At 46.4% G+C, this 26,176-nt stretch overlaps 1 protein-coding gene and 1 long non-coding RNA gene across 9 annotated transcripts in view; one reads left to right on the top strand and one right to left on the bottom strand.

The window, feature by feature from the left end:
* LOC118555678 (uncharacterized) overlaps positions 1–17,521 on the bottom strand; it is a 38,246-nt gene extending 20,725 nt beyond the window's left edge. Inside the window, exons 1-2 of the long non-coding RNA XR_004927110.2 lie at positions 17,282–17,521; positions 909–1,238 (exon numbers count right to left, since the gene is read on the bottom strand). This is a non-coding gene — a long non-coding RNA (uncharacterized LOC118555678). The remainder of the gene's footprint in view (positions 1–908; positions 1,239–17,281) is intronic.
* A 4,704-nt stretch (positions 17,522–22,225) lies between these two features.
* Positions 22,226–26,176, top strand: part of MRTFB (myocardin related transcription factor B) — a 192,233-nt gene continuing 188,282 nt past the window's right edge. For all 8 annotated transcript variants that reach the window (XM_036123904.2, XM_036123900.2, XM_036123896.2 and 5 more), the window contains exon 1: positions 22,226–22,287. The gene's annotated coding sequence lies outside the window, so the exon portion shown is untranslated. The remainder of the gene's footprint in view (positions 22,288–26,176) is intronic.

Below are 26,176 nucleotides of genomic sequence, written 5' to 3'. Positions count from 1 at the left end.
CCATCTTGAACAAAGAACAAGGAACCCAAATGATGTCAACAAGCTTTTTCTGAGAATTCTTCTCCACTGTGGGGCCTTGGTCTCCCTTATTGGAAGAACCGTCTGGGCTTTACTGAGGAGATAAGGGCTCTCATTGTTCTTCTGCTCTGTATTCTCTCGGTGACCTTGGCCAAGACACTTCTGCCCTTTGGACCTAGGGTCATTATTTGTAAAGCAAGTAAGTGTGTTCGACTATGTGTCAGTTTGCTGGAGGAACCAAAACAAAATACCACAGATGGGTCATTTAAACAACATAAATGTGTTTTCTCACAACTGTGGAGGCTCAGAATCCAAGATCAAGGTGCCGGCATGTTCGGATTCTGGGGAGAGCTCTCTCCTTGGCTTGTAGATGGCCATCTTCTTGTGTCTTCACGTGGTTATCTCTGTGTGTGTGTCTGTGACCTCACCTTCTTATAAGGACATCAGTCAGAATGGATTAGGGTTCACCCTAATGACCTCATTTCAACTTACCGCTTTAAAGGCTGTGTCTCCAAGTACAGTCACATCCTGAGGTACTGAGGATTAGGACTTCAACATGTGAATTGGGGGGGGGGAAGTGTAGGGGACACAATTCAGCCCACAACAGACCAGTGCAGTGTTTCTTACAGTCTGGGTTCCTGCTGCTAGTGGAACTGACTTTACATCAAGTGCAGAAATAAGCCTCGAAAAACAATCAATCCTTCTGATTACTTGAAGAAGAAAAGGGTCGATTTAGTACCAATGTGACTTTCATACCCTTGTGACACTTGCCAGCACAGATGGCGAGCAGGTCTCAGGCTCAGAGCCTTCAGCAGGCAATTATATCTGTATTAGTTACCTATTGATGCATGACAAATTACCCTCAAACTTAGCGGCCTAATACAACTCACGTTTATTATATCACAGTTTCCATGGGTCAGGAATTCAGAAGCAGCTTAGTTGGGTGGTTCTGGTTCAAGGTTTCCGATGAGGTGCGGAAGCCTAAAGCCTTGACTGGGACAGGTGGGTATACCCCAGGGGTGGATCAAGTTGGTGCTGGCTGTGAGAGGAAGCCCTCCGTTCCTTGTCCCGTGGTTTGAGTGTCCTCACAACATGGCAGCCAGCTTCTTCCAGAATGAGCAGTTGGAGAAAACAAGAGGGCAAGGAGGAAACCACAATGTCTTTCATGTCCCAGACTTAGAAGTCATCTACCGTCATTTCCATACTGTCCTATTGGGAGACTGGAATGAATAGGGCACAGGTCATTCCTATTTACTATGGGAGAGAAACACACAAGGGCATGAAGATCAATAGGCAAGGATCACTGGGGGCTAGTTCAGAGACCGACGCGGTAGAAAGTAATATGAGTTTTATTTACTGATTATTTTTTGGTTACTTCATTTATATTTGCATACACAGAAAATATATATTAGTATTTTGTGTTCTTTTATTTACAAATACACATATATACAAGTGATATGCTATGTATAAATATCTAATATGCTTTTTTCCCCACTCAAAAGTACATTTTTTAGATCAATCTGTGTTAATACACACAGATCTGGTTCTTTCCCTTACATTATAAGTATGTGCCATTTTTATTTGTCCATTCTCCTATTAATGGCCATTTAGATTGTTTCCAATTTGGGGCCTGGGTGGCTCAGTTGGTTAAGCATCCGACTCTTGGTTTCGGCTGAGGTTGTGACCTCAGGGTCATGAGATCGAGCCTGGTGCCGGGCTCCACGTTCAGCTCGGATTCTGCTTGAGATTCTTTCCTCCTCCCTCTCCTCCGTCTCCCTCCCACTCTGTTCCTCCCCCCCACCCCCACACTTGAGCTCTCTCACTCTCTAAAATAAATAAATAAATAAAATCTTTAGATTGTTCCCAATTTTTTTGCATTTACAGCATTGATGACTGAAACATCCTTGTACATGTCTTAGGATAGGTGATGAGAAGGGAAATTGATGGGTTATAGAATATGTGTATTTTGTATTTTACCAGATGGAACCAACTGTCCTTTACAATAGTTATCCTAATTTTCACTCCCCCAATGCAACATCTTACAAAGGTTTCCGTTTCTTCACAATATTACTAACTCTTGATGTCGCCCAAAACTTTTCGATTGTTGCCAGTCTCATGGGTGGAGAAATGGTATCTCAATATTTTGATTTTTAAAAATCATGGTAAAAAAAACAGATAACATAAAATTCACCATCCTGACCATTTTTAAGTGTACAATTCAGTAGTGTTCAGTCTGTACACATTGTTGCAGCTCTCCAGAACTTTTCCATCTTGTGAAACCGAAGCTCTATATCCATTGAACAATAACTCCCCACTTCTCCCTTCCCCGGGGACGACCACCCCTCTACTTCATATTCCTATGAGTTTGACTATTTTGGATAAAACGTATGAGTGGAAACAAACGTTTTGTCTTTTGATGACTGGCTTATTTCACTTAGTGTAATGTCCTCAAGGGTCGTCCATGTTGTAGCACGTGACATGCTTTCCTTCCTTTTTGAGGCTGAATAATAGTCCATTGTCTGGATGGATAGACCACGTTCTCCTTATCAATTTGTCCATAGATGGATATTTGGGTTGCTTCCACCTCTTGGCTATTGTGAACAATGCTGCTGTGAGCATGGGTGTACAAATATCTCTTCTTTTCATCCTTTTGGGTATAGACCTAGAAGGGGGATTGCCAGGTCACAGGGTAATTTTAATTTTGATTTTCGAGGTGTCTCCATCCTGTTTTCTAGAGCAGCAGTGCCATTTTACATCCCCTCCAAGGGGGCACGAGGGTTCCAATCTCTCCACATCCTTGCCAACATGGGTTATTTTCTGTGTTTCTTGATAGTGGCCATTCAACATTTTAATTTTACATCTCCCTGAGTACGAGTGAGTTTGGGCATCTTTATACTGATCCCGCTTCAACAACGGGGACATTACGGTTCTGAGATTCCGTCACTTGCCCCAAAACTCAGGGTTGGTCAGTGGTAGAGCTGAGTTGGAACCCAGGGTTGTAGGCTCCTGATAGCCCTGTTCTTTCCAGATGTGACCCTGCCTTCAAACCTGCAGGGCTTCTTTAAGAAAAGAAAGGAGGGGTAAGGAGCAGCTCCCTGCTTCTGAATTCCTGCCTGTTATGCTTCTGACAAGTGGGGAATCTACAGAGCATTATTGTTCTTGGATCCGCAAGCTGAGTGGTGTTACCTCCACCTAGGAGGAAGCGATGTCTAAGCTAATACGCTGGACGGGAAATGTGTGCCCAGAAGATTAGCTCCATTGTGTGGGGCTGGACGATTTCCACCGACTTTGTTTATGGGACAGATTGTTTTTGTGAAGTTGTTTGCTCCGGTGAGTCTCCAAGCTCTTGAGGCCTGCTGGCCGCGGATAGGGTCAGATTTACGGGTAGCCTGGAGCGTGGTCAGGAAAGGCCACAAAGGAGAGGTTCCCTTGGGGACTTCAAAAGTCTGTCTAGGACTCCCTCGAAAAGCAAAATCGCAGCCCTATTTTATTTTATCTTACTTCTAAAATTGGATGTGAGACGGGCTGGTGGATTTTTCTTCGCTGTTGGCTCTTGGGGCTGATATTTTTATGTCCACTGTCTACATCCCATGTCAGCTCACCTCTGCACACATCCATATGTGTGGCTGGAATTTTGAGGTTGTTGCTTTTTGCTCCCGATTCCTTCTGCCAGAAGCTTCACGCACCTAACAGCACCACTCACTTGCACCCATTTGTTCCAAATCAGCGAGCAGATGGCGCCGGGAGAACGCGTGGTTCACACCCCTTGCTTGGAGGCCACGAGGCCTCTCTCCTCGGGTGGTCTGGGAGAATGCATTGTGTCTGCATGCCGCACAGATGCCAATTTGTAACATGTGCTCTCTCTTCATTGTTCTAGCCTCCTACCCACCCACCCAGCCAGCCACCACCCAGGCAGACAGCCCCAGCACCCTGAGCTTCCACACTGTCCTCAAACCTCAAGAATTTAGGCCAGGCAGTCTGGAAGAGAAGGATGCAGAAGTACAAAAAAAAATTAGAAGACTTCTTAGCTTTGCTCAATCTCAGCTTTCTTACCTATATGATGCATGATAAGGCCACCCCGACTCCCGAGCTTATTGAGGGAGTCAAAGACGTTGATAGCTAAAGCGTGTACTACAGTGCCAGGTACCTGGGAAGCACTTGATAAATGGTTCCTCTTATTTCCTGAATGCCCACCTTGGGCCAGACCTGTGCTAGGGACATAAGAAACTGACATGAGATGCAACCTTGTCTCTAAGAGCTCACCTTGGAGAGAGAACCACAATTAACAGGCTAGTGTACGTAATGTGATGATAGAGAGAAGCACAGGGTAGGCACCTAAACCAGGCTGGGGGTATCCAGGAAGTCTTCCTGGAGGAGGTGACAGCTAAACTTAGCCTGAAAAGTGACTCCCTCTGCTTTTTAGATGATCCTGTCGAAAGCATTCATGAGCCTCCCATGACTCCAATGGGTGGCCTTTCCTATCTGCTCCAGCTCTGACTGTCCTCCTCTCTTGAGTCCCCTCAATGCTGTGCTAAAAAAAAAGAAATCTCCACTTAACTATTCCCTCTCTCCTCTAATGCAAATGTCTTCAGTCTTTAACAGAAAGGATATCGCCTTAAAGGTTTCCAAGACTCCCACCAGTCCCTAGGAAAGGCCTTCATCACTCATTCGTTGGTTCATTTACCTAATCTACTTGTTATCAATAAACACCAACTGGTAATGAGTCTCACCCTGGAAAATCAGGTCCAGATTCTGTACAAGCCTTAAAATGAGGCGTGTTTGTCTCTTTTCCTGTCCCTGAGCCACCGTCCAGGTCCCGGCAGCTCTGGGCATGGCTGACGGCAGCGTCCATGGCAAGACAGCAGGATGGAAGGGGAGATGAGGTTTGACCACCCATGTCTATCACCTGACCTCTGTCACGCTCCTTCATGGCTCTTGCTTTGCCCTCATAGCCCTGGAAGGTGGCCTCTATTATCGTGTTGCCCTGGTCCCCGTCTCAGCAGATCGCAGTTGTTGGGTCTCCAGCTGGGTGATGCCTAGGCAGCTGGGGGTCAGCTCAGTCCACTCAAGGGGCCTCCCAGCTGACCAGCCCGACCTCAGCTCTTTCCCCCTGCGGTCTGGCTGCCACGCCCACTTTGTCCCTGGTCGTCTATGGTCACCCTGGGGCCACCAGCTCTGTCAGCTGTTTTTTGTGTGTCTCCCTCCGCAGGGCACACGGAACCTTCTAGATGCAGAGTTCAAGCCCTCCCTCCGCCTAACTATGTCATATACTGATTTTATTTCATGTTGTCTCCTCCTAGAATCCCGAATGGGAAATGATGCAAAAATCTTCTCGCCTTTGGCTTACCCCACACCCTAACAATCTTCTTGTGGGGGTTCTGCCTAGAGGGACATGCGGACACAGCTCACTGCTTCCCCACCTCTCTCTCTCCCACTTCTTCTACACTCTTCACTCCACTGTGCTGGAAGGGATTAGCTTTAGGAGTGGGGAGGAAGGTGGTTCAAGGAAGGAAGCCAGCTGGCTGATTAGGGAATGTATGTCTGCAGATATTTGAAAATCTTACCCATCACACTCCCTGCCAAGGTTCCTGGGAAGGTTAAACAGGAGAGGTATACGTGTGCTATCTCTCTGTACACGTGGCAAGAGACCAAAAGAATAGAAAGAGTGTAGGTTCTGGAATCAAGCTGCTTGGGTTCACATATGCTACCTCCATCAGCTAGAAGCTGTATGGCCTTTGGCAAATCATTTAAACTCTCTGAACTTCTGTTTGCTCCACTGTAAGATGGGGGTAATGTTAACCCCTACCTCGCTGACTTGTGAGAAGTAAGTGAAATCATGCCCCTGTATTCATTAGGATGTGTATTTGGGTGCTAATCATAAAGATTGGCGCCAATTTTATCTGGGGATATGTGCTCCTTGGTGTGACCCTGCATAAATGTGAGTTAGTAAAGAAAAAGGAAATGAATTCTGAATAGGGACCTAGCAAACGGTCTCTATCATGGTTGGTAAAGTGGTGCAGAGTAAATACTGGAAAACGTTAGTTAGTAACAGTGGTATTAGTCATGAACTCTCCCATGGGATCTGAAATTTGGACTGGCATCTACTTGGTTGCAAGGCACTTAGGGGAAAATGGTTGTGGGATCCCTAGGAATCACCCAATCATTTCAGATTTATAGCTTGCCCCACCCCCCCCCCAACATAATGGTGATTCTCTGTCCCTATAACCTCCGATTTACCTCTGCGTGGCTTTAGCCAAGCGTGAGTTATAATGCAATGCACACTTCAGTTCTTCCCACGGGGCACAACCGCACAATATCATATTGGATTTCATTTCCAGCATTTCTTGGCCTGAACTCTGGAATATACCAGGCTTTATGCACTCTACCCTTTTGTGTGTTGGTGTCTGTCTCCCTCTCCACTCCCTAAACGTGCTAATCCAGCAGCTCACTGTATATGGTGTGAATTTCTTCCAACGGCCATTGTCATGTTTCTTAATCAATAGCTCGACTTGTCAGCACCAAGTAAACACAACTTTCATTTGAAGCGAATGTAGGAAGCCAAAGGACACTGCTGCAAAATCACACAGAGAAGGAACCCTTTCTTCCATACGTTAATTAGGTCATTAAGTCAACAAATAAAACAATCCTTTGAGCAATGGTTATATGCCAGACACTGCTCTAAGCACTATTCATGTATTGACTCATTTCGTCCTTGTGATCTTTCAAGGTGTTTTGAGTGTCCCTATTTTATAGGGGAGAGAACTGGGGAACAGACAGGTGAATAGCGATTGAGTTCTATTGTGAGTCAGGCCCCATGCCCAGGGGCTGAAGATGCAGTAGTGAATAAGACAGACATGAATTCCTATCTCACAGCACCTTGAATCTAGTGGAAGAATATGGACAAAAAGCAAACACCTAAATTAACAAGATAATTTCAGAGATTGTTTCAGCCAGATACGGTGGTTTTGGCCGCAAGTGCCGGATAACCCAATCACAGTGGCGTAAACCCTAGGGTTTTATTTTCCTCCATGGAACAGATGGTCATAGGATGCTGGTGCTGGTTCTATGGTGCAGGAATCTGATATTTGCACGGTCTTTCCCTCCTGGTCATAGAATGCCTGAACAGCTCGTCATCAGCCCTGTGATCCAGTGGGCAGGTGGAAGATGGAGAGGGGCAGTGCTAGTGTCTCTCGTAGGCCAGATGGGGGTCTGATGGGCACCTCTGCCTGGATGGCCATGGAGGAGAAGGAAGCTGATAGCAGAAGTCAGGTCAGCCGGCCAACAGTGCCTGCCACAGGAAGTGCAGGGGGAGAAGTCAAACGAGGGCTCCCAGGTATGGCACATGGAGGGGAGGTGACAACTGAGTGAAGAGCCGATGATGAGCGGTCAACCCTGCGAAGATCTGGGGACCCAGCATTCCACCCAGAAGACAGAGCAAAGCAAAGAGCCTCATTCAGAAATGAGCATGGTGAGACGTTGGGACAGAGAGGGGGCCAGAGCGGCCAGAGAAGACAGTGATGGGGAGCAGGTCAGGGGGAGCCCAAGTGGAAGACAGGAGCTACATCATCGTGCAGGATTTTTGGATCTTACTCAGCATGTGATGGGAAGTTACTGGAGGCTTTTAATCAGGGAACTGAAATGATCCGATTCATGTCTTAAAAGGAATTATTGGGGCAGAAGAACTGCTGTGAGGGTCACAAGGCTTAAGGAGACTTAATTCTAGGTGACAGTATGGTTTTCCGAGCTCCCTCTTCCTGGTTTCCTTTTTTCTGCCTCTTGGACCTCCTCTGTGCCCCGCTTGTCTCACACTGGCTCCCGGAGAGCTGGACTGGGCCGTGCTCATCTCTGTCCCCCAGTACCTAGCACAGGGCCAGGTACATGGCAGCACTTGGTAAACATCCCAAACTGGAGCCATTCACCCTCCTCTCTCGTGGTTGGGGCTACATCAGTGGCCCTTAGCCAAGAGAGTCTGCCTCCCAGGGGATGCTTGGCAATGTCCGGAGACATTTTTGGTTGTCACGACCAGAGCAGGAACAGAGGTTGCTACTGGCATCGATTGGACAGAGCCCGGGGACGCCACTAAGCATCCTACAATGCACAGAACAGCCCCCCGCAATACAGAATTATCCAGCCCCAAACATCAGCAGTGCTGGGGTTGGGAAGACCTTCACTACCTCTACATACCTGTTCTCTTATTTCCTTAATATTTCCGTTTACATTTGCTCACTCTCTAAAAAAAAAAAAAAAGCTGTGTATCACTTCCATAAATAAGAAATCAGGGTCACTTGCCATCAATAGAAGATAACTGGAAAGATAAATACTCAGCAAACCAAAGTCAACTACATTCTAGCCGGAGCATGCCACTAGCTCAAGGCTCTGGTTTTCCAGAGCCTTGGTTAAAAAGGGGGCTCGGGGGCGCCTGTATGGCTCATCAGTCATTGAGTGTCTGCCTTCAGCTCAGGTCATGGTCCCAGGGTCCTGGGATCAAGCCCCACATTGGGCTCCCTGATCGGCAGAAAGCCTGCCTCTCCCTCTCTCACTCCTCCTGCTTGTGTTCCCTCTCTCAGCTGTGTCTCTCTCTGTCAGATGAATAAAATCTTTAAAAAAAAAAGAGGGGGGGATTGGGCAATGTCACGGAAGACTAAGAAAGATGGAGGAACTGCTTTAGATTATTGAGAGTAAAGAGAAAGGACTTATACATGCAATGTAATTCTGAACTAGATGCTGGGTTAAAAAAACTACAATTACTGAAATGACTTTTTGGGGACGGTTCGCAAACTTCAAATATGAATTTAATATTAGATGCTGGCACACTGTCACTAGGAAATTTCCTGAGTTTAGTAACCATACTATGGTGATGGAAGCCAATGTCCTTCCTTGTGCTTAGGGGGTACATGAAGTATTTAGGGATAAAGGACGATGATCGTGGCAATTTATTCTCAAATGCTTTTGTAATAAGTGTGTGTATGACTTGTCTTTAAGAAAAAAAGATTGGGCAGTAGTTGTGACTTTTTTTTTTTAAGATTTTATTTATTAGAGAGGGAGAGAGAAAGCGCGAGAGGGGGAGGGGCAGAACAAGAGAAGCAGGCTCCCTGCAGGGAGCCTGATATAGGGCTCCATCCCAGGACCCTGGGATCATGACCTGAGCCGAAGGCAGCTGCTTAACCAACTGAGCCACCCAGGTGCCCCAGTGGTTCTCTGCTTTTGAAAGCCCCCAGGAGCTACTAACATTCTGATACCTGAGCCTTACTACTACTACTGAATTATATCAGCACCTGCAAGGGTGGTGTTTTATAAAAATCTCCCCGAAGGTTCAGAGCTGTTTGAGAACTATTGCCCCAGGGAATGAAGAGCGTGGGGCTGATTCCATTATAAACCTTTCAGTTTTATTTTTTAAAAGTGTACATATGTGCATGTGTGCATATATATATGTATTCACTTACATATGTCTTTACGTTTATGGGTATATATTACACATCTACATGTATATACGTGTACATAGATTCACACAGAAAGGAAGCAAATGTGCAAAAATGTCATCAGTTGGTGAATCTTGGTGAAGAGTGTAAGAGAGTTTATTGGACTGTTCTTGCAACTTTTCTGTAGGTCTGGATCTTTTTTCAAAATAAAAATTAAAAGCAAGAAAACAAGCACATAAAAGATCTCCTGAAGGTACCTCTAGTATCACAAAAGTCTCAAGTTTTTAAAAGCTCAGGAAGGGGGGCGCCTGGGTGACTCAGTTGGTTGAGCATCTGCCTTCGGCTCAGGTCACGATCCCGGGGTCCTGGGATGGAGCCCGAGACGCACGTTGGGGGTCCCTGCTCAGCGGGAAGCCTGCTTCTCCCTTTCCCCTCTGCTCCTGCTATCTCTCTCTCTCAAATAAAGTCTTAAAAAAAAATTAAATAAATAAAAGCTCAGGAAGTGCTTCCGTATTAGTTTCTAATGAGTTGAACACTTCATATTTTATTCCCAAAATAGTTAAGAAAAATTAAGATGTCTACCAAATGGAAAAATGCTCTCTTCCATGTCTTCATGTTTATGTTGATGAAGACAGCCAAATTAACCAAGGAATGATACTAGGATTGTTTTTTTGGGGGGGAGGGTAATTCTGTTATTGCTGCAAAATCACACTTCTGTAGAGCCTAGTTCTGTGTATCCGTGAGAGAGTATGTTCTAGTCAATGTGCCTGAGGCTGGGATGCTCTTGACTGATATGAAAGAAAAAAATATTTTCTTTTAAAAAAAGATGAGCAAAAGAAGCGTTAAAGAAAGACTAGCACCAACAAGAGGCTTTCTCAGCAGAGGGATTGAAATTTCAGCAAATAGAAAGAGGGATGATTTTCTCATTGTGATTCAAATGTGTTCAGCCGGTGGTCGCCAGTCCACCCAAGACTTCAGGGAAACTCAGGCGTGGGGGGGTTTCTCTTTAGTCTTATGAAAGTACCAGCCCGGAGACTAGTTTATTATTATCCTGTTATCAGAGGATAAAACTCTGGAGGCCAGGGGCCAATTTGGGGGCGGGTCGTCCTGCCCTTTGAGGTCTTTAGATCATTGTGGAGGGACTGGCCACTCCCACTGCATTCCGAGTCCTGGGGAAATTCCAACATCCCCACAAGGATGTCCCTGAATTCCTAGGGCCTTACTTGCTCACTGTCACCTGGGCCTCGACTTCCTCCTGGCTGCGCTGACTTCTGCCTCTGGCTTTTGTGGGAATTCATTTGTCTTCAGTCTGGCAAGCATTCGGTCAGTCCCTTGCTGCCACTTCCATCACACGCAGACACACCCGACACAGCCACACAGAGACACAACACACACACACTCACGCACAGAGGCACGTAGACACAAAGGCGTGCCCAGGCGTGGGCAGGCGCAGCGGCACCCACAGACGCAGACCGACAGACACTGCATAGACACACGCCCAGCAAACACACAGATAGGCAGAGACACACCAGACCCGAGGGTGCAGTAGGCTTTACAAGGGGCTCAGGGTCTGGAGGGAGTTTTCTATCCAAACAACTTCAAGTGATCATTAGGTATACATATTTTTCAAGACTTTATTTATTTGAGAGAGAGAGAGCATGAGCAGGGGGAGGGGCAGAGGGAAAGGGAGAAGCAGCCCCCCGCCCCGTCCCCTGCTGAGCAAGGAGCCCGACATGGGGCTCGATCCCCGGACCCTGGGATCACGACCTGAGCTGAAGGCAGACGCGTAACCGACTGAGCCACCCAGGCGCCCCAGATCATTAGGTATCTTCAGAGTCCCCTGAATGTTGTTCCCCTTCTCCCTTCTTTTACTGTCCCTTCCAAAGATTCTTCTCCACTTTTCGTCTCATCAGAACAGTTCATTACTTCTCAACTCTCCAATTGCAAACTGCTCTGGGCGTTGGCGTGCATGCATCTTCTCTCATGGACGTGCTCTGCTAAGAAACAGGCCTCCAGTTTGGGCTTTTCTCTTGGCAGGTTTTGCCCGGGGAAAAGAGCAGCACAGAGATCGATTTCCGTGCTGCTGTGAATTCCACCATGTGCCCTCACACAACCCTAAAGCCCTGGCCCCGTGTCTTTGTCCCTTCGGGCTGCTAACAGAAAGACCATAAACATGGTGGCTCATGAACAACAAACATTGATTTCTCACAGTTCTGGCGGCTGGGGAGTCCAAGATCAAGGTGCCGGCAGATTTGGTGTCTGGTGAGAGCCTCTTCCTAAGTTCACAGTCGGCCATCTTCTCTCTGGGTCCTCAGATCTCTGGGGTCTTTTTTATAAGGGCACTCATTTCCACTCCTGAGGGCTCCACTCTCATGACCTAATCACCTCCCAAAGACCCCACCTCCTAACGCCATCCCCTTGGGGGTTAGGTTTCAACATATGAATTTGATGGGGGGGGACGCAAACACTGAGACCATAGCAGGTGATTACACTCCATTTGTTATTATCATTTAGAGAGGGTTTCTATTGGTGGTAATGGTGGTGGTTTCATTCATCTCTACCTGGTAGAATTGTTGGGAAGACCCTATGACACGTGGTGGATAGTAGTTGTGGTGGTGGTGGTGGTATCTACTGTGGATTTACGATTCTATTCTAAGTCAACTTACGACCTAGTATTCTAGGAGATCCCCGTCCTGTCTCTTTGAACACACCAAGCTCTTTCCTGGCTCCAGGTTTTGGGTGTGCTCTTCTCTCTACTGGGGGTTCTTCTCCCGTTCTCGATTCGTTCAAGACTGGTGTCTCAGTCTTGGTGTCATTACCTTAGAAAAAATTTTCCAGACCTTAGTGATTTCCTTCACAGCATTTGGCACAGCTCACGATTACTTTAGTTTTCTTTTGTACTTATCTGGAGCCTGTTCTCCTCCCATAGGGAGTAAACTCTATGAGGCCCCGAACCGTGTCTTGTTGTTGACTGAAACTCCCGTTCCAAACCCTCCCCCAAGAAATGGGTAGCTCTTAAGGGCCTTATTTCTTACACCAGTTTTTGAATGGACACTTTCCAGGTTCCTCCTAGAAAACCCTGTCAGCAATACCTAGGTAAACTCAGCACCTCATTTTTCTTTTAAGATTTTATTTATTTATTTATTTATTTGAGAGAGAGAGAATGCAGGAGGGAGAGGGAGAATCTTTTTTTCTTGTTTATTTATTTTACTTTTATTTATTTCTTTATTATTTTTTCCACTTTTAAAATTTAAATTCAATTAATTAACATACAATGTATTATTGGTTTCAGAGGTCAGTGGTAGAGGTCAGTGATTCATCAGTCTTATATAATACCCAGTGCTGACTACATCACGTGCACTCCTTAATGTCCATCACCCAGTTACCCCATCACCCCACCCCACCCCACTCTGCTCCAGCAACCTTCAGTTTGTTTCCTATGATTAAGAGTCCCTTATGGTTTGTCAGGGAGAGAGAATCTGAAGCAGACTCCACGCAGAGCACAGAGCCCAATGCAGGGCTCTATCTCACAACCTTGAGATCATGACCTGAGCCAAAACCAAGAGTTGGATGCTTAACTGCCTGAGCCATCCAGGTGCCCCAGCACCTCATTTTTAAAAAACTTTTTATTTTCAAATAATTTTAGACTTATGGAAGAGTTACAAGAACAGCAGAGTATTCCCATATACCCTTCACTCAACACCTCCAAATGTTAGTGTCTTTTAAACTATAGTCCAGGGGCGCCTGGGTGGTTCAGTCAGTTAAGCATCTGCCTTCGGCTCAGGTCATGATCCCAGGGTCCTGGGATCGGGTCCCATGTTGGGCTCCCAGCTCAGCGGGGAGTTTGCTTCTCCCTCTCTCTCTCTGCCCCTCTCCCTGGCTTGTGCTCTCAGGCGCTCACTCTCTCAAATAAATAAATAAAATCTTTTTAAAAATAAAAATAAAATAAACTATAGTACAATTATCAAAACTAAGAAATTAACATGGGTACAATATTATTAACTAACCTAAGAACTTTGTTCAGATTTCACCAGTTTTTTCCTCTAATGTCCTTTTTCTATCCAGGGTCCCACACTGCATTCAGTAATTGGGTCTCTTTAGTCCCCTCCAGTCTGTGACAATTCTTCAGACTTTCCTGTCTCTTATGACTTTGACACTTTTATTTTATTTTATTTTACTTTATTTTATTTTATTTTAATTCCAGTATAGTTAACCTATAGTGTTATTATTAGTTTCATGACTTTGACACCTTAAAGAAAATACCGGTCTCGTATTTTGTAGAATGTCCCTCAGTTTGGGTTTGTCTGATGTTTTCTCTGGATACAACAGGGGTTATGAGTTCTGGGGGAGGATGCCATGGAGGTGAAGTGCCCTTCTTATCGAATTATATCAGGCATAAAAACATAACGTAGTACTAGTGATGTTAACCTCAATTAGTTGGTTAGTGTGGCATTTATAGGGTTTCTTCACTGTGAAGTTACTATTTTTCTCTTTATAACTAATAAATATTTTGGGAGGGAAACTTCAAGACTATCCTGTTTATCCTCAAACTTTTGCCCACTTAAATTTTAGCATCCATGGATGGATTTTACTGCAGCAATTATTACTGCGCTGTTCAATGGTGATTTTTATTTATTTGCCTCATTCACTCTACATTTATTTATTCATTTTTTGAGGGGAGGTGCGAGCAAGCGGAGGAGGGGCAAAGGGAGAAGAATAGAGAGAATCTTAAGCAGGCTCCCTGCTCAGCACGGTGCCTGACGTGGGGCTCGATCTCAGGACGCTGAGATCACGACCTGAGCTGAAATCAAGAGTCAGATGCTTAACCAACTGAGGCACCCAGGTGCCCCTCACTCTACATTTATTAATTGTAATTCTTCTTTAAGGAGAGAGACTCCCTCCCTCCCTTCTTTCCTTCCTTCTAACAATATGAACTCAAGGACATTTATTTTATTATAAGGCTTATAATCCAATACTATTGTTTTTTGTTGTTGTTGCTCAAATTGTTCCAGCTTGGGCCATTGGGAGCTCCTTCAGGTTTGCTCCTTTAGCCTTAGTAAGCACCCAAACTTTTAAAGCAATTCCCTAATTTCTGGTACTGCCTGGTATTCTTGGCTCATCTTGTATTTTCCCTACCCCAGGTCTGGAAGCAACCACTTCTCCCAGGAGCCCTGGTTCCTTTTACTGGAGTATGGTGTTTAGAAACCAAGATATTAGTGGTAAGTGTGCTCATTGCTACTGAGGAATCCTTGCTTCTAGGACCTCTCAGTGTTCAGAGCTTGGAAATATGTATATTAATCTATGCAAACACATCTATATTTATATCTTTATGTGTCTATCTTTCTGTTTATTAAAAAACTTTAGTTTATTACAAGACTGATTTTAACTCATCACCATAGGATCATTCTAGCCTCCCACCTTATTTGTAACTTTCTTCATTTGCAACTTGTTTTTTTTTTTTTTTTTTTCATTGAAGGGCTGATCCCTAAATCTTGATACATTGTAAAACACCTTCCCTTCTTATTCCTCCCCACTTCCTTTCTCCCCTGGAAATGGCTGACATGAGAACACAACATTGAACTCTGAATGCTGCCATCGGAAGCTAGACAGAAAAGAACCCAGTAGATTTCATGGTCCTTCTTAGTGCAAAAAGCACTAATTACATACTTAATATTTTATCGGCAGTAGGGTGCATGAGGTCAGCCCAGGCTCTGGAATGTAAGCTTATTGTTCCAGCCAAATGAGTCAGTTGAAATGGGGATACAAATTTATTTGAGCAGCTGTCTATCAACAAAGTCTTGGGGGGGGGGTGGAGAAAAAGGTAGTTTTTCTGTTTTCTGCTCTAGCCCTCTGGAGAAAATGCTCACCTAGTGGTCCTCTTCCCTTGACAGCTGTCCTTGCTTCTGAAAGCACCTTGCCTCTTGGGGCTGCCTTCTTATCTCCTCATTGATTTCTGCTCCTCCTGTTCCCAAATGCATGCTGGTCTCTTTTCCTTTGACTCCCCATCTTTATTTCCCTCTTCACAGACCTTGTGAACTTTCACCTGAAAGTGGATCTTTAGCAGAAAACTTTCATGGCTGGGTCTTCAGAAACATTTCCATCAGAAAAACCTCGTTTACTGTTTCCTTTATTTTGTTGTCTGAGGTTTGGTTTTTGTTCCCTCAGTCCCCTGTCCTTGTAACACTTCGGGTGTGGGGGAATTTTTGTTTTTCTGTTCTTTCATACCAGCTTGGAGTTGTTCAGCATGAAACCTCAGGAATGTTTTCTTGAAAACCCAAATTTTGCCCACTGTGCTCTGGATATAGGAAGATAAGGAAGGAGGGCAGGAGTTGCTCACTCTGATGGCATACAGAGCTTTTATTATTTGAACCTCAAAAGCCTGACTCTTTTAGCTCCCTCTGGGAAGAAAGAAGTAAGCCCGTTCCAGGTATTATTTTTTGTGTGTGTTATCAGTGATTGCAGAAGCCCACAGGCCTATTTGACTGGGATCCTGCCACTCCCATAGCCAGGGGTGGGAGGTTACCTTCACAGTGCTTGGGCTGACCAGGAATGAACCCAGAGTACTCCAGAGCAGGAGAAAGTCAAGTCCATGAGAGAGGGAGCCTCAGGAGAGCCCATATTTTCTTAGCTCTATCCAGGTAGCCTAATATTGGCAGCTGGGCAGCTTCCCCCGAGGTACAAGGGGTGCTAAACCATTGTGGGCACTGAACCATTAAGGAGACAATGAAGAACTCACTTCGAGAATTCCAAGAATACTCTTCATTCTTGGAGGGAATGCTTAGCAAAGTCACTTAGGGTTGGCAGGAAGGGAGGGAGCATGTGGTAAGTAATAATATTAATAATGATAGTTACAGGGGCATGCTCAGTAGTGGCAGCAGGGAATAATAATGAGACAGTGACAGTCAAGGTAACAGTGATAACCGTGGCTGAAATTTAATTCAGTTCTTCTATTTCATTGAATTCTCACAATTGGGTGAGGCAGGTACTGTCATTAGTCCCATTTGACATCTAAGAAACTGAGGCTCAGGAGAGATTAAATATGGTGTTTGTGGTCACAGAGCTGCAAAGTGGCAGAGCCTGGATTAGAATCCCAAAGCTGCTTTCTGAAATACTTTACTGATAGTCTTCTTGGGAGGGTCTGTCTCGTAAGCGTAGGGCTTTGGTTCTGCTGAGCTGTATATTCAGGTGGCTATGGCTGATACTGATGCATAAGTCTCTCCCCACCTCCACAGCGCTAGTCGGATGGCCCAGAGAAAGGGAGCCACCAAGACCCCAACCTCTACAAGGCTGCAATCTAATGGAGGAGGCACATGCAAGCTATTTGTAGGACCATGCCATGGGGAACGATCCCAGCACCTAGGGTGGGGTCATCAAACCGAGTATCTGAAGATTTGGCTGCTGTTTGGAAGCAGGGAGGTAGGCATGGAGGGAAGGCATGCCAGGCAGAGGGACCAGCATGAGTCAAAGCACAGAGGCGTGAAATAGCAGTCTGTGTGGTCCTCAGTGGTAGAGACCCTGTCCCACTCTACCATCGCATGGTGAGCCACTAGTAATGCAAGGGTCTCCGGCTCGGCAGTGCATCAGAATCCCTGGGAAGCCCCATGAAAATGCAGAGGCCAGGGACCCACCCCAGCCAGTGAGCCAGAATCCTCAGGACCCCTGCCTGAGCTTCCTTGTTCGTCCAGCTGGGGTTTGAGCCATAGCAGAAAAGTGTTTCTTGAGTGAACAAATGAGCAAATGACCACACCATGTGTATCAATCAGGATAGACTAACCCATGCTATGACAACCATCAACCCCAAATTCGCAGTGGCTTAAAATGATAGAAGTTTAGGTTTTGCTCACCTTGTATGTCCACGATGGATTGTCCGGGGGCTCCGCTCAACAGAGCAGCAGTCCAGAAGTGACATCTACTCCCTCTGCTCACACTCCTTGGCCAAGACTAGTCACGTGACCCTGCCCAAGCGGACCAGGAAGTTCCATCTTGCACGTACCCACAAGGTGGGAAGCCAGAGGTCACGGGTGAATGGCACAGATGATGCCCAGGCTCTAGGAAGCTGGTACCATCAACTTCATTTTCCTGTCAAAGTGAGACTTCAAAAGCTTGCTCAGGGCGAGATCGAAAATACGGAACTGGATTTGAGTTCATTTTTAGTTTTTTTCCTGGCTAAAGCCCTTTTTTTTTTTTTTTTTGTAATGAGGGTGGATGATGCATGGTGTTAAACTTAGTGGTTAAAAGAAGTCTGGGATCTGGATTGCCTCCAGAACTTGAGCTCTGTCACATACCAACGGTGGGAGCTGGGCAAGTAACAGAACCACTATGTGCCCATCAGCAAGAGAGCCAAAGGATGGAAAAGGCACAGGAAGGATGTGTCTTCTGGAATAAAGCGTTTGGAATCAGATAGCGCTTATCTGAGTGGGACTGATATTGTGCAGGGGTGGGAGGGCTAGAGGTGAAAAGTTGGTCAGGATTTGGGGCGGCTCCTGAGACAGCCAGGGAAGAGGTACACCTGTTCCCCATAAGCTGCTCCTTTCCTGCTCGCACCCCTGTGAATGTTTGGGCTGCAAGGAACAGAGAAGCCAACTCGAGTTGATTTAACCACACATGCTTTAGCTTAGGGAAGGGGACATCCAGGGCCTTAGAGGTCTGGGGTCAGTCCAGCAGCTTGGCGATGTAGTCAAGGACCCAAGATCTTTGGTTTCTCTGTTTCTCTGCCAGGTAGCCCCTATCTTATCCTGCAGCTGTGGGTAAAGCTGTGAGTGGCAACACAGTTTCCACAGAAGGCGGGAGAGCGAGCTGGCTTTCTGGTACTCTCCCTTACAGCTGAGAAAGTTCCCCTCGCTGCTGTCCTAGTGAGTCTGTCTCCAAGTCTCTTAGGCTCCACTTGGCTTTGGCCTGCGAGGGGTCAGTGTTCTTGGTGGGAATGCTAGCTGGTTTCAGCAGAGAGGGGAACATAATAAAGGATGTTAGGTACCCCCACAGAATCTTTGCGAGGGCTGGAGAAAAGAGACTGGGGCTAAGCTTCTAGGAAAAATGCCCCAAAGCACACTGCGCGCCTGGGCCCAGGAGCTAACCACCACCCTGCCTGAGCTTGCTCTCACTGGTCAGCACTGGTGTAGCTTCTCCATCGGGAGCTCTACCCTGCAGCTGCTGTCCCCCAAACTGGCTGCTGTAGCCACCAGTCACTGCAACAGAACTGAGGCTCAGGATCGGATTCAGCCTCATGTGATGTGTCTGGCTGGCGGAGCCTACATCACATCCCCTGTCCTAGTTGCAAGGGAGGCAGGAGATTTGCATCCTGCTTTCTACTCTGGGGTGCCAGGACTTTTAATGTGATATTTCCTCAAATTCAGATTGACTAACAGTATGACAGCTGTGTCATTACAACCTGCCCGTCCTTGACCATTGACCAAGCACTGGTGGGGCAGAGGTGGTAGGATAATGAGCTTGGATTTGCCCAGCAGGGCAGGATGTATATGTGGGGACCAATGTCATAGCTCACCGCACTCTTCCGTCTCCACTTGGGTTTCCTGCTCTCCGCTGTCCCCACATGCTCATGGTACTCACAGAGCTGGGATGCCTCTTAAGGCCCCAGTCCACCTTGCCTTCCCAGCCCCCAAAACTTACCTACCCCTTGCTGATCCATGCTGTCTGTCCCTATCTCTGGAATGATCTCCCCTCTCCTCCTTGCCTAGTTCCCTTTGATGCGTCCTTCAAAACTCGGTTCAGGCAAGTTCTTTCCTATCCTTCCATCCATCCTGCCTTTTTTCCTTTTTTTCTTTTTTAGTCATTTGCTCTTCTTTTTCATTTTATTTATCACCCATTTATTTCAACACCCATTGGTGTTGAATTATTTGACACCTGTCTCTTCCTCTAGGCCATACATGTGATGTGGGCACGGACTGGCCTGTCTTGCTGATGGCTACTAACACAGTGACTGACGCTTAAATGCTTAAGAAGTTTTTATTGAACGAATCAGCACTAGACAAATAGCATTATAAAATTTTTCCTGGATCAGAAGGCATTTTAATACCTCAGAGGTGTGCATATTAGAATCACCCCTGGAATGTTTGTTTGTTTGTTTTTGTGCTACCCAAGTGTAGAGCGCTTTATGGACACTGCTGTGTCCAACCCTTCACCGATGAGGCTTATTTCCATAGCAAGCCATTGCCATTCATGGGAACGTGGGGCATGCCTTTTGTTAGAGCAGAAACCTTACTTTGATTGGGGTACAATGGCCTGAGTGTGTGGCAGCTTCAGTTCCTGTAAAAACCCTCTCCCCAGTCATGATGTCACTGTGGTTATATTAATCCCCAACCTCACCGAAATTTTCTTAAGAAGTCTCAGATTAATTTTTTTTTTTCTGCTTTTGCCAACAACTTAAAAATATCTGGGTAGCTTTTCCTCTATAAGTGGAGCCTTTTATAAAACTGGCTTCCAGCCTCCCAGAAAACAGGGAAGAGAGAGTGCATCTGAACTTCAGGAGTGTCTGGTCTCTTTCCACAATCGGGGGGGGGGGGGTTATGGGGGTCATTTTGTCCATTAAAGAGCATTTATTTTTTGCTAGAACTAATTTTATTCCCATACCTGAGCAGATAAGGTCATATCCTCCAACTTGATCGGGGATCTGTACCGGGAGATGGTGACAGAATAAAACATCACAGACATCGCACCTTATGGTAATAATAGCTATAATTTACTGAGAGATTAATCAGTGCAAGGCACTTTTCTACATGCTTCATGCATATTAATTGGCTAATCCTCCCAACAACCTCTTTATGTCCTTATTTAAGATGAGAATACTGAAGCACAGTCCACCCAGAGGAGAACATACAGTGTCATATACATACTAGAGCCCTGATCTCAGGGGATTTCCTGGTTTTCAATTTCATGAAGACACGGGCATTTGGGGCCGTGTCTTGTTAGTCACGGAGTCCAAAGTCTGTGGTTCTGGGGACACACCAACCTGGCGTGTGGCCCCAGCCCTCCCACTTACTACCTGTGTACCCTTGGGCAACTTCACTCCCCTCTTAGCCCCTTGATTTCTGTATCTGAATCAAGGACAGCCATACCTCCCACATGGGGTTTTGGGTTAATGAATGGACAGTACTTGGAGCAGTGCTTGGCACCTGTTGTTGCCCATCCGATGTGATTTCCCCTGCTTCTCTCACTTCCTCCATCAGGTGGATTGGGTGATTTTGGCACATGGAGGGGCACTCATAACCTCTGATCTACAGAGAACGGCCCTGTTTCTGGAGGGTTGGAAAATGGGCAGGCCAATGTTTGCTGATGTTGATGTGACTGTCAGGTGGGCTGGGTAAACCTGCACAGCCTTGATGCAAGGGGAAGGAGTAGCTAGAACCTCCAAGGCTCTGGATTTTGTGGCCATTTGCTGGCCCACATGAACCAGCTCATGCTCACTCATGGGACTTAGGTGTCAGGCAGTACTGGGCTCTGGACTCAGGCTTAGATTCATGTCCTGTCTCACTATGGGAGCTCAGGCCAGTTTCTCCATCTCCCCCAGTTTTCATCGTCCTATGAAGAATATTTCCTATGAAGAATTAACTTGGAAGAATATTGGTAGCAACCTTGAAATGCTCTCAATGAATGCGAGCCCCTTTGCTTTAGAAACAGTTATATAGGGGTGCCTCGGTGGCTCAGTTGGTTAAGCGCCCAACTCTTGATTTCGGCTCAGGTCATGATCTCAGGGTCCTGGGAGTGAGCCCCAGGTAGGACTCCACCCTCAGTGGGGAGCCTGCTTGAGGATTCTCTCCCTCTCCCTCTCCCCTCCTTCTACTCTCTCTCTCTCTCTCTCAAATAAATAAATAAATAAATAAATATTTTAAAAAAGAAACAATAATGTAATGTTAAGAGTTTACCCCTGGGAAGAAGACACACCTTTCTCTGCATCCCCTAACATCTGTGTATTCTAGATCTATGTCCTGTGTCCCATTCTACTGTGCTCTCTACAATCAAAAGGCCACCACTGTAAAGAGGAGACAACTGAATATAAGAATATAAATAGTCACATAGTTTTCAGGGCCCCTATACTGAGCCTGGCACAGGGAGGCCTTAGGGAGTTCATGTAATGCGGAGAAGCATTTTCTGGACAGCAGCTCTGTAAAACCACAGAGACTGTAGCAGGGGGCCTCCCAGGAGCTCCTGCCTCCTCTCACCTTGGTGAACCTTGGAAGGGACGTAGAGACGGGCTTATGAGACTCAACGCCCTCAGCCAAAGGAGGACCAAGGCCAGGGCCTGGGGTTGTCATGGAGGCGAAAAAATGGGGCTTTGGCTCGGGCGTCAGACAACCCCGGACGCCAATTCCTAGCAGTGTGACCTGGAGCTACTTAATCTAGCCAAGCCTACGTTTTCTCCTCGCTGGAGTGGGGAGGATGGTAATATCCACTTCGTGGGGCTGTTGTGAGGACCCAAGGGGAGTTGCAACACTACTCTGAGCCCAATAAGCACTCCAAGACCGGCTGCTAGGATTACTGCTGTCAGTGCGGTCTGAGCCTCTGCAAAGGCTCGCAGGTCCAGGGCCCCGGGCACGCGCATGCGCACCCGGCCGGCCAGGTGAGGGGAGTCCGCAGTCGCGCACCTGGCTTTTAACCCTTCGCGGTCACGGACGTGGGCGGAATGGCTGCAGGAACTCGGACGCGGGGTCGCGAGCACGGCTTGGCCTGACCCCGCGGCGGGCTGCGGCTTCTGGGGAGCGCGCCGTACCGGCTCCAGGCCGGGGTCCGCGCTTGCGGCGCGGCGCCCCGGGGAGGGCGGGGGGAGCGCCGAGGGGAGCGAAGTCTCGCGAGATCGCGCGCGGCGGCGGCAGCGGCGGCGGCGGCGGCCCGGGAGGTGAGCTGCGGCCGGCGGTGGCGGCCGTTGGGGGCTGAGGAGGGGGTGAGAGCGGCGGAGATGGAGGGCCGGGCGGGGGGAGCGGGCCCGGCGAGCGGCTCGCGTCCTGGGCGGCCGCCCCGGTGTGCCCGGCGGCCGCAGCGGAGCCGCCCGGTTCGCGCCGTCCCGGGACCCGCGCGGGCGAGGCGGGGCGGGGCGGCCGGGCCGGGGCCGCGGGGCCGCCCGGGCCAGTCCCCTTCGCAGCCGGTCCCCGCGCTCGGGTGCGACCCCGGGGCCCGCCTCGGTTCCCTTCGGCGGCGGGGTTGACGCCAGGACGCGGTGCCTCTGGCCGCGGCAACACGGTTTATTGAGCCTTTACAGTCTGCCGGGCACTTGCGCCGCTCCCGGGCTGCACAGAGAGGTGAAGCGCCCTGCCGGGAGTCACACTGCCGGGAAGCGGTGGAATGGGGGATTCAAACCCAGGCACACTGACTCCAGCGCCCACGCCCCGTCCTTGCCTCCCTTCCTTCTCCCCACCCCCACTCGCAGGGTTTTAGGGCTCAAGTTCCATTCCTAGGGCCCCAGTTGGGCTGCAGAAGGTGTGTGGCAGCCCTCCCCCCCCGGAATTGGGTGCAGCAAGCTATATGAGTTTCCTGGGGGGAGGGTCTTTGACTTTGTCATATTCCCAGAAGGGCCTCTGACCCCCAAATGGACAGAAACTCTTGTTTGGCCCTGCATAAGACCAGAAGTGGGCTTAGAGCGGCGGGTGTGCGCCAGAGATGGGTTGTCAGGCTGAATGCAAGTGGAATATTGGAGCCCAGGGCTTGCCTTAAGCAAAGGAAACTTTTAAGTTTGACTTTCGTTAAGCACATGACTGCACTCTTTGGAAGCGGTGGTGCTCAACCTTGTCAGAACCAAGGCCCCTCCCCTTTGCAGCAAACTTTTTGTAAAGCCCACTTTACAGCCCTGGAATGAAATTGATCAACAGTGTAACCTATGTACACACGTAATTGAAAATCAGTATGATGCTCCAATTTAAATGTAAGGGAGAGGGGCGCCTGGGTGGCTCAGTCGTTAAGCGTCTGCCTTCGGCTCAGGTCATGGTCCCAGGGTTCTGGGATGGAGCCCCGCATCGGGCTCCCTGCCCCGCGGGAAGCCTGCCTCTCCATCTCCCACTCCCCCTGCTTGTGTTCCCTCTCTCGCTGTGTCTCTCTCTGTCAAATAAATAAATAAATAATCTTAAAAAATAAAAATAAAAAAATAAATGTAAGGGAGAAATAAAAGAACAATCAATGACACGAATTGCCACATCATTTACATCTCGCGCCTACTGCTGTGCTAGAAGAGATCGTGTCCTGGGTGCTTGCACCTGCTTCTAATGAAGATGTTTAGATTGAAGAGCAGTAAGACTATCAGTGTTTTGTTTTTGTTTTTTAAGATTTTTATTTATTTGAGAGAGAGAATGAGATAGAGCATGAGAGGGGGGAGGGTCAGAGGGGAGAAGCAGACTCCCCGCTGAGCAGGGAGCCCCGCGCGGGCCTCCATCCCTGGACTCCAGGATCATGACCTGAGCCGAAGGCAGTCGCTTAACCAACTGAGCCACCCAGGCGCCCCTATGAGTGTTTTTAAACAAGAGAAGGAAAGAGCAAAGATATAGATGGACCCTGGCGTGGAGGGGGAGGGGAATGGAGGGGGTTGACACCTAAGTGTTGGGGTAACCTATTTATGATAATAAAGAGAGAAACAGCTTAGATGGAAATAAGGATAACATGCCAAGATAAATTACAGACTCAGTCAACACATAAATAATATTAGTATATTATGGAGGCCCCCATGGAGGGGACCATATTTGCAATCTACACTGTATGGCCCCTTTTGTGTCACAAGCTTTGAGATGCTGCTACCTTGAGGTGCAATACTGGGTTCCTACCACTTATCATTTTTAACGAATAAAAGATTGAAATTTTCAGATTCAGTATTGATGTCTCATTAGTTCAGATATGCTCAGTATTACGACGTTGAGTTAACAACGTGTGATGTGAGGAAATGGCCACTAATTTCATATGTATTTTATCTCAACTTGTCTCACATTAGCTGCCTTCTCCTAAATTACTGGGGTTTTCCCATAATTCCTTATAAAAACTTTTCAGTATTATGTTCTAAAGTAATGCCAGTTTATAGTGATTAATCTGACTGGACATTTAAAAGATTCTCAGGACCAGCATGGATCTTCATTATGTGCGTCTGTTCCATGCATTATGTGAAGTCCAGCATCCTGGTCCCCAAACACTGAATGCCAATGTTGTGCCCCAGTTACTTTTATATCTAAGCATATCTCTTAGGAGACAGTACCACCACCCCTGAGATCTACTCTAAACAGCAATCCGCTCTCTACTCAATTATAACAGGAAAGGAGGTAGAATTTAACTGACAATTCTTATTGGGAAAAAAAATTTTCCCCTATTCTTTCTGAGGTAATTGACATACCAGAAATGTAGGCTCTTAGCTCATGACACTCATTGATTAGTCTAGAATCTCAGATGGAAGATGAGGTTAGTACCTATGTCCCTTTGTCTGAAAAATTTGCTTCATTGAGATTCTTGTTCGAAATGCTGACAACTAAACACTTGAATGAGTGAGGAGTAGGAGGTTGGAATGGACTTGGGATGTGACAGTGATAATGTGTAGAATAACTAAAAAGGTCTGCATTAAACTAAAATATAAATTAGTGTAACCACTTATTAAATTAAATAACCTTTTTTCTTGCTAGTATCCGTATTAGAGAATTTAGAAAATGTAGATGTGTACAAGGTGAAAATTGAAATGTCCTATAATCACATAGGTCCTCAGTCCTCCTAGTGTGGTTTGTTAGAAATTGTCTTTTCCTTTGAAACTGTTCATCTTGCCGCCAGGACAAAAATGCTGAGTCAAAAAGTTCAACTCAGACTAATATATAGCTATAGTGTAACACTCTACATCCCTTCAACTCTTGTTAAATCTGCAAAGCAAATTTATTTTTTTGTTGAATGAGTAAGAGGCTGTGAGATGTTTATTGTTCATTGCTTGTTACTTTTGAAAGGTGCTTTAGAAACAAACAAGTAAAAACTCTTGTCAAAATAGAACTATAAGGTATTTTAAATTGACTAGAGAGAGATACATTGAATACTTTCAGATTGGAAAATTATCCAGATTGAGAGTAATTAACTTTTATTACTTTGAGCGAGCAGTATCATGTTGCAGGGTAAAGAGAGGTCACTCCTCCTTTTTTTCTTCACTACTTTTTTTTTTAAATCACTACTCAAAAAAAAAAAAATATATATATATATATATATTTGTACAAAAATGAAACAAATAATATGAATTGCAGAGATACTGAGACTTCCAGTTTTCAGGTGTGGGGATACATTGTTAAATGAGCAAAAATCCATGCCTTTATAGGTGAAAAGGAGTAACTCACTATGTACATATCTTTGAGCTTTATAATTAAACTATTTCATTATTTTTAAGATGCATATCTAAAATGGAATGCTATCTTAAAATTGGCATGTCATGTTTTAATTGTTAACTTTTCTTAGCAGTACATGAAATAATAGTGTGTCTGAGAATTGATGGTGTCTTACATTCAGTGAAATAGGGAATATGTAGAAATTTCAGCACATTGATTAATATTTAACAGGAAAAAATTTATCCAAAGCGTGACTTGCAAAATAAAGGTACACAACATTTCTAGGTACTTCCACCTAGACTAGAATTCTTTACTTGTAAGACTCCTGTAAGAAAACATACCTCCCTCCGCTCCATGTAAATCAATTGAAACATCAGTGTTTGTAAATATAAGAACAATTTTTTAGAAAGAAAGAAACTGGTGCTTTTTCATGGAGAGCAGGTGGTGTGGCTAATGGATTTGAGG

Source organism: Halichoerus grypus, chromosome 6 (genome assembly GCF_964656455.1).
Source record: "Halichoerus grypus chromosome 6, mHalGry1.hap1.1, whole genome shotgun sequence".
NCBI lineage: Eukaryota > Metazoa > Chordata > Mammalia > Carnivora > Phocidae > Halichoerus > Halichoerus grypus.
Note: the sequence above shows the minus strand (reverse complement) of the source record. Positions and strands in the feature narration are given on the sequence as shown.